The sequence below is a fragment of the Diuraphis noxia genome, unplaced genomic scaffold, assembly GCF_037042655.1.
Source record: "Diuraphis noxia isolate RWA-SAM2 unplaced genomic scaffold, SU_Dnox_SAM2 contig0001, whole genome shotgun sequence".
Taxonomy (NCBI): Eukaryota; Metazoa; Arthropoda; class Insecta; order Hemiptera; family Aphididae; genus Diuraphis; species Diuraphis noxia.
The window spans coordinates 9,731,349-9,740,813 of NW_028301711.1; positions in this window are offsets into that span (position 1 = coordinate 9,731,349).

Consider the following 9,465-nt stretch of genomic DNA (forward strand, 5'->3'; position numbering starts at 1 on the left):
TACCAAAATAAAAAATTTACAATGTGCTTTTGTGTTATCGACAATGGTGGTCCTCCATTAATAGGTTGAAATGATATAAAAAACATAAAATGTTTTACCTTGTTTAGTATTGAAAATGACGTAAGTGTCGATAGTATTATAAAAAAATATAACAATGTTTTTAAAGATGAAATAGGCACTTTTAACAAATACGAAATTTCATTAAATATCAAAGCGGGGGCAGTACCTAAATTTTACAAACATAGGTCTATTCCATTAGCATTAAAGGGAAAAGTTGAAACCGAAATTGAGCGTTTAATCAAAAGCAACATTTTAGTTCCCGTCGACCACAGCGAATGGGCAACTCCAATAGTACCAATATTAAAACCAGACGGCACGGTTAGAATTTGCGGTGATTTTAAAATAACAATAAATCCGGTATTAGAAGGGACTGAATACCCTCTTCCAAAAATAGAACATTTATATGCAAATATTAGTGGTTCAAAATATTTTTCGAAAATAGATTTAAAAGACGCATACCAACAAATGGTTATTAAAGAATCTGATCGCAAATATACCACTATTAACACACATAAAGGTTTATTTAGTTATACACGTAACCCTTTTGGAATAAAGTCGTCAGCAGGGGAGTTTCAAAAAGCTATGGAAACTTCAACAGCAGGTCTTGAGGGCATAGGTATATTCCAAGACGACATTATTGTTGCAGGTTCCACTATCACAGAGCACAATGCTCGTTTAGACAAATTACTAAATGTATTGTCAAATGCAGGTTTAAGAGTAAAGTTGAATGAATGCAAATTTATGCAAAAGTCAATTGAATATTTGGGTCACAGGTTAGATGAAAATGGTTTACACACACTAACAAAACACACAGATGTTATAAACGATGCCATTGTCCCAGAAAATAAAACATTGCTAAAATCATTTTTAGGTTTAGTTACGTATTATATAAAATTTATTCCAAACGCTGCAAATATTTTAAAACCATTGTACACTCTTTTACGTAACGGCAGTGAATGGAATTGGACACCAAAATGTGACCAAGCATTCAATAAAGTCAAACAAATTTTAATTTCGAAACCCGTATTGGCACATTATGATCATAATATTCCGATTAAACTCGTTGTAGACTCATCATCTTATGCACTAGGCGCAGTTCTTTCCCATGTGTACCTAGATCGTACTGAAAAACCTATAGCATATGCATCAAGAGTTCTATCTGAGTCAGAATGTAAATTTCCACAAATTGAAAAAGAAGCTTTAGCAATTATTTACGGGGTTACGAAATTTTATGACTATTTATATGGTAGGCATTTTCTATTAGAAACCGACCATAAACCGTTAATATATATTTTCGGTGATAAGAAAGGTATCCCAATTTACGCGGCTAATAGGTTACAACGATGGGCCTATGTTTTATCATCATTCGATTTCGACATAAAATATGTAAAATCCGAAGATAATACAGCCGATTTTTTATCACGAATAAAAAGTCAAAATTAAAAATTGAAAATCATAATGAAGAATGTATTAGTCTTAATTTTATTCACGAACAATCACCTTTCACATTAGACTGGTCTAAAATAAAAATTGAAACAAGTAGAGACACAATTCTCGCCAAAGTATTAAACGCAGTCAAAACAGAAGAATGGAATAGTGATTTTTCTAAAAATTTAGAACTTAATTCATATAATTTACGAAAAACTCAAATTGCAGTGGAACAGGGATGTCTATTATGGGGTTACCGTGTTATTATACCAGCTAAATTTCGAAATAATATACTCAAGGAACTTCATTCATGTCATATGGGTTCTTCCAGTATGAAAAGTTTAGCGAGATCATACTTTTGGTGGCCAGGAATGGACAAAGAAATCGAAAATATCAAACAAAGTTGCGACAATTGTATTAATGTCAGGCAAAATCCGCCAAAATCTGTAACATCACCTTGGAAATGGCCAGAAAAACCGTGGACTAGAGTGCATTGCGATTTTCTTGGACCATTTCAAAATAAATATTTTTTTGTCATTGTTGACGCAACCACAAAATGGTTAGAAGTATTTCAAATAAATTCTATGACAGCAGAAATTGTTATTCAAAAATTTTCAGAAACGATAGCACGATTTGGAATTCCAAAAACAATTACATCAGATGGTGCAAAATGTTTCACTGGTTTTGAATTTCAAGCATATTGCAAAAATCTAGGTATAAGGCATATGACAGGCGCTTCATTTCACCCAGAATCAAACGGCTGTGGGGAATCAGCAGTCAAAACAATAAAAAAAATTTTTTTTAAATGCTCGACTGCACAATCCCAATTATATAAATTTCTTTTGATGTATCGTAATACACCTCATTCAACAACACGAGAAACGCCAGCTAAACTAATGTTAGGTCGATCAACACGTTTACAATTTGACGCGTTAATGCCGAATACAAGTGAAGTGGTTATTGAACGACAAATATCACAAATAAACAATGGTGGTAATAGGATAGTATCATTTAATACAGGTGATAATGTTTTAGCTAGAGATTATAGGAATAATAACAATAAATGGCAAAAGGGTAAAATTATCAAATCCATTAGTTGTAATACACACGATGTAGAGCTCGATGACGGAACTATTTGGAAGAGACACAATGATCAATTACTCATTGATAAATCGCTGACACCAGCGAATAATTCAATTTCACTTACACCCACTAGACAAATAAATGAAAATACTGAAAATATCGAAACCGTAGGCGCAAAACAAATTCCTGATACTATAATAATAAATAAAACACCCAGACCAATTAGATCTAGAAAACCACCTCAGCGATATTCTCCAAGTGATTATAATTAATGTAATTAAACTTACTAACACACTAACATAGCGATTAAGCAATACACAAAATACTACTTATATATATATATATTTTTTTTTTTTAAGGAAAAAGATGTTGCATATTCAGCATTTATATTATATGATATTACACCTATACTGTTTATACTAACAATAATCATAAGTATCATATTAAACAAATATAGTGCTGACTCAGATGGATCATCAGAAATCTTTCGGAAAGTTGGTAATTGGTCAAGAGACTGTACAATGAAAAAAAGTGCAAATGATTTGCTTGTGGTGCTGAGGGGCATTTTGCACGTGACTGCATGGCACAACCAACTGTCAATAATCTGATGATGGTTAAAGAAGTAACAAACTCCTATCTAAAGCGTGGAAAAATTAATGATGTTGAAATGACAGTGCTACTGGACACTGGAAGCTACTACCCTTTGCTGATATTTAGTATAGCATCACCTTGTAAGCTAGAACTGAGAACTACGAAAAAATCGTTGTATGGGCTAGGTAGTGTCTCAGTACCGTCAGTGAGTGCTGTAGGGAAGTCAGATGCCATAATAACGGTCTATAACGTCGAGGCTGGTCCAGTTAAAGTGTTGATTGTACCTGATGGTGTACAACGGTACGATAATATGATCATTGGTCGGAACTGGTTGGACCTAGATTCAGTTGCTTATAAGACTTACACTGTATACCAGACTTACAGGAGCAAGTTGAGTCACTAAACGCGGGACGTTACTTCTCCCAGTTGGGTCTGGCAATCGGTTATCTACAATTTTCTATATATAATATCTACGATTTTGATATACACCATCGTCCAGGATCGAAAATGCTACATTTGGATGCTCTGTCATGGGATCCAGTATCAGACCAGGAGGGTGAAACACTAGATGAAGTGTTGGCTGGTCGATTGGATGTATGCATTTCATTGAAAACTGAAGACAAGGTACGGATGGTTCAGCATGTGTATGAAGAGTTGCGTCAGATTTATGACATATTACAAAAACCTGAGGAGCAGAGAACAAAGGCAGAAAGGAGTCTTGTGCGAGAATACAGCCTAGAAGGAAAGTTACTGTATAGGTGGTACCAAGGCCGACTACTGTATGTAATGCCCAGGCGCATGCGCAAGAGCATTGTGGTGGCAGCACGCGACCTGGGAGGTCATCTGTCGGTTGATAAAACTGTCAGTAAGATAACTCAGGACTTCTGGTTTGTAGGGCTTCGTTGCTATATGAAACTTCAAATACGGATGTGCATGGAGTGCTTAATGACAAAGAAACCAAGAGGACGACAACCTAGCCTGCTGCATCCCATACCCCCAGGTCGGAGGCCGTTCAAAGTGTTTCATGCTGACCATGTAGGGCCGTTTGTCACGAGGGCCGAGGGGAACAGTTATATTTTGGTGTTAGTGGATAATCTCACTAAATATGTCTGTTTGTTTCCAGTCACGGATACCAGTATAGATAGAGAACCTAACCTAACCTCGACGCGTAGGCCACAAGCCAATGGGCAAGTGGAGCGCATCAACAGTACCTTACTAGCCATGCTACTTTCCCAAACAGAGGAAGAACAGTGGGACAAATTACTGGCAGATTTAAAAAAACAAATAAATAACCGTGAGTCCAAGGTGACAAAGCTAGGTCGACTAAGAGACCTTTCGACTACTGCAGAAGAGTGGGTCTGTCCTGCTGAACTCTGGGAAGAAGCGAGAAGAGAGATAATAAAATCTAAAGAGCGTGTGAAGTCTGCATATGACAATCATAGACACAACCAAACCAAGTACACTGTGGTTGAGGTGGTGGTCATGGCCAGGGTGCCAGTGTCAACAGGTGAATCAGCCAAGCTCCAAGAGTGGTATCGTGGACCTTTGGTGGTAACAGAAGTTTTACCTAATGACGTTTATCGAATAGCCCAGTTGCCAGAGGATAGCAGACGTCACTTTGTAACTACAGCGCACGTCGTACAGTTAAAGTCATGGAGGATTGGGAAAGAGGAACTAGATATAAATGAATAAGAGTTAACGAGTAAAGTAATCTACATGGAAAAAGAATATATCTCAGGCGAAGCTGTACCAGTGATCGAAGAAAGCGAGGAGGTACCAACAGATGTGAGGTGATCCGAACGAGTCAAGAAAAAGCCTATAAGACTCCAAGACTATGAGACCAACGATGAGACCGAGTAAAAAAAATGTTGTATTATGTTGTTATATTTATTATTTTTTTTTTTCATATTAACAGCAATGCTTGGGGGTTGTTGTTAAATTAAGATCAGTCCTAAATGATTTGTATATTTTATTTATTTTTAAGTGTTGTGTATTGTATTTTTCTCTATAAGTTATTACTGAAAAGAAGAGGGTTATATATTTAACTGTATAAGATTGGATAAATCCATATTAACTAGAAATAGTTAACAGAAGCTTTTCTAAATTAAAGATGTTAATTTTTCTAGAATTATTTTTACGTTCAAAAATTTCTCAAAACTGTTTGTTAAGGATTATCAAAAATTTCAATTAAATATGAAATCGCAAACGACCTAAACATTGATAAAATATTTTGAATCTTTAAAAGCAAGAAAATTTAATTTTTAAATTTAAGACTAAATTAATAACAGTCGTATTTTAAATTGTATATTATATTGTATCTACCTTATTCGGTATTTCAATATGATTTTTAAAATGGTTTAAATATATTGACAATAAATAATAATAAAAGTAATCAAAAACATTATTCATAATTCAAGTTTTGAATTTATTTTAAAAATAAGTATCAATAAATCTACCAATATTGTAGTTTTCCTCCTTTTTATCTGAAACAAGAATAATAAAATCACAAAGACTTCCAAAGTAACTTTGACTATTTTATAAAAAATCACTATGGCCGACACTTGTCTTTGTAAATTATGTATTACGTATAACCTGGTCATATCAATGACAATTCAATGTGTGCAAGTGTAAATGATTATTAGTGTGTGTGTGTTCCGTGGTGTACCTAAGTCCTACATATTGTATCTCAGGGCATTACGACCAGTATCCGCATTTTAAGAATCAAGCAATAGATTACATTACTATAATATAGTCTACCGTGTTTCCACACGCATCGTACCTACACTACCTAATCTACTATTACTATAATATATCTATTATTTTGGTAATGGAACGCACAATCGAGATCAGTAATCGGTTTTCAGTTAATACAAGTTTTATTTTATGTTTTTTACTTACATCTGGACATTACGCTATAATATCACCAATTGAAACTAATTGTCAAAAATTGAATTTTATATTCTGACATGTTTAGTATTAAATATAATTTTAATTAATAAATATATAATATTTTGTGAAATTAAAACTTAATATAACCAAAAGCGATCATTTCAGGCTTTTAAATTTGATCGTACAAACAATAACTTGTAAGTGAAGTTTTTTGTCCAAGTGCAGCAATATTTCATTTATTTTTCGTGCTTTAACTCGGAAAACGTTTTGATTTTTTATCCATACACAAATTTATCGTATTATCCATTGTTCAAAATATTTGGAAATAGATAAAAAATATCACAATATATCCAAATTACAGTCAAAAAATAATAATTATGGTCTAAGGACCTAACCTATTAAACGTGAATTTGCAGTTTATAGCCGCATCTATTATAGAAAAACATAATAATTATTTGAACTGTCCAATGGCCATAGATGCTGCGGATTTTGTTTGAACTAATAAAAAAAAAAATTATTTAAATTAATATTGTATGACAATCATCGAAAATTGCTTCTAGGTAAACGGTCGGCATCTGGTCGACTCGCGACGATTCGTGTGAACGTCGTGAAATTATTTTGTTATCTGCATTTGGCGTTCTCGCACTTGCAGGCATATGTTACGTTAAATTATATAAGGTACGAAAAAATATCAGTAAGGTACATTTCGTATAACAACATACCTCGGCTGTTACAATAAAATTGTGAGATTTAGGTTGATGTGATTTTACTGATTTTAATTCTGTAAAAATCCTAATATTTATTAACACTTCCTCTAAAGAGGATTTGTTTAAATATTATTTTCTTCAATACGAAAATACATATGATTGAACGAAAATGTTGTAAAAAAAATGAAATTTGTATAATATTATAATAGGTAGGTACTGTCAGAAGTTCAAACTTAAAAAAAATACTCCGATGGTTCTACAGAGGAGATATTACGAAATGTTATAATTTTTACAGAATTAAAATCACACCAACCTAAATCTCACAATTTTGTTATAAGTACCTAGCGATATGGGGATGTGCCAAGCCTTCCCAAATACGGACTATACAAGCCTTCCAATCTATTTTCCTTCGCCTAATCTGCGCCATGGTAATGGTACGTCTCAAACCTCTCACTACATAAGGATCTTAAAATTGAAACAGTCTCTAAAACAGCCAAAAAATACTACAAAAATAAGCACACCAAAACAGCTAACCACACAAGTCCATTGATTTCCAACTTGGCCAGTGAATTCATGCCTAATAACCCCCACGTCGATTAAAAAGACACTGGTATCGCGATCCCCTGAATACCGACCCTAATTAAAAAAATAAATAAAACATCTCCCCCAAGCTAGAGGGTATCCACACTGGTGGGCCTCTCTCCTCACGCCATTCATGTTATTGTTTATTTATATTATCAAATTTACTTATTGTATGTATATAAATTACAGATTGTAAATATTCTACTTTTATCTAATAAAACAAAAAAAGGTACCTAGCGGAACTTCTAAAGACGATTTTTTTCTTGATCGTCTGGAACTATCTTATAACCTGTTAAACTTTGTAATATATATAATAATATATAGGTACTATATATAATATAGTTTATAATTTTTTATCGACAACAATAAAAAGGTACAACATTTTACAATGTATCATGTATTAAAATTAATATTCATAACAACTAATTTGAAAATTTGGTTTTTAGAAAATTTTTAATTGTAAATACATTTATCTAAGTCAAGTGGCTTATTTTTATGATTTTCGAAGAATATATAGGTAGTAATAACTGTTAAAAAAAATATTTAGGTTTTAACAAGTACGTTTAAAAAAATTTTCTTAAAATATTTTAAAATAGTCTATGCTATTGCCTATTTGAATTAAAAATGTTTTTACGACTTTATCAACTTATCATAATAATAACAATTATGAAATTTCAAACAACTTTAAATAAACTACCCTAGTTCAGTTGATTATTTTATAATGATGAACATTTTTCTCAAAACCAGATTCAGAAATTGGCTACTTTTAATTTTTTTATTATATCAGATTTAATTTATTTTTTTTATTTTCAGTATTGAAAAGTAAAATTGTTATACATTTTGTGCAAGTTACAAATATACATAGCATACTAGATTTTTAATTGTTATAATTATTTTTTGTGTGGGGACTTACTTACGGAGATAGGTAGTTAAAGGAACATTGGTATGCTTAGTGCATACCTACCCAGGGGTGTTGATTACCTATTACCTGCTTATTGCTAATAGACGTGTGAGAACTTACATTCGCCTGTTTTATATACATTATGACCAGGGCTCGGAAGTTGTAGGAGCTAAAAAAAGGTTAATATGTATCAAAACAATTACAAAATATGCAAGAAAAAAAAGGTATTAAATATGCGAACAAAATAATAAGGAGTTGTAGTAGTGTAGTTGGCTGATTTTGAAAGATTGTAATTTTTTCAATCTAAAAATAAAAATATAGAATTATGTTATTTGAAAAATTGTATTTATTTATTTTTAGTTTAGTGAAAATATAGATCATTGTAACTTTCATACCTGTAAATTTATTGCATTGAACAACCAGAACTTTCTTGATATTTTCTATATCAAACGAACGTGGTTGTCTGGCAGTATATTTTTGTAGCGGGTAAAACTTCTTTCAACATCCGATGAAGTTATGGATGCATATTTAAGTGCTCCAAGTCATTCACATTTAATGTTAATTGGCGTTGCTTCACCAGTTAAATTTTTTTATATTTTTTCTAAATCATCAAAACCACGTTTTTTCCAAAATATGTTGTAATCTTTGTATGGTTGCAATACCTGCATTGCCAATCATATGCTCTATTTTATTTTCAACAAATTTCACTGTCACTATTGATTCATGTAACGAGAGTTTTTGTTTTTCGAGTTGCGTTATTGTTGTCGGTAAAAAATTATAATTTGCATGAATGAAAGTTAAGTTAATTTCCATAGAACAGTCACTTACAATGATTTTTGCTTCTCTAATAGAAACCACATCGCTCGAATCTATATGTTGTAAAACATTGTACATTTCTTTATAATATTTACAGTAGTATGAAGTTGCTTGTAGCCATGTCCCGCAACGTGTTAGTGTGGACTTCGGTTGAAATGGACTTCCAGGAGCTTCAGTTTTAAATATAGGTAGTACAAGACGGTTCTTTTAAAAATCCTTGTTTTACCCTCAATATTAATTTATCACACAATTTATTCTGCTATTCTATGCAGTCCGTAAGTTAAACATGTGACATGCATCATTTTTGAATAGAATGCTTTACCTAATAGCCGTACCAGCTTTTTTCATATACGGGGCAGCATCACTTTTAAATAAAAGTTTGTCATCGTGCCAGATTCCATCTAGCTA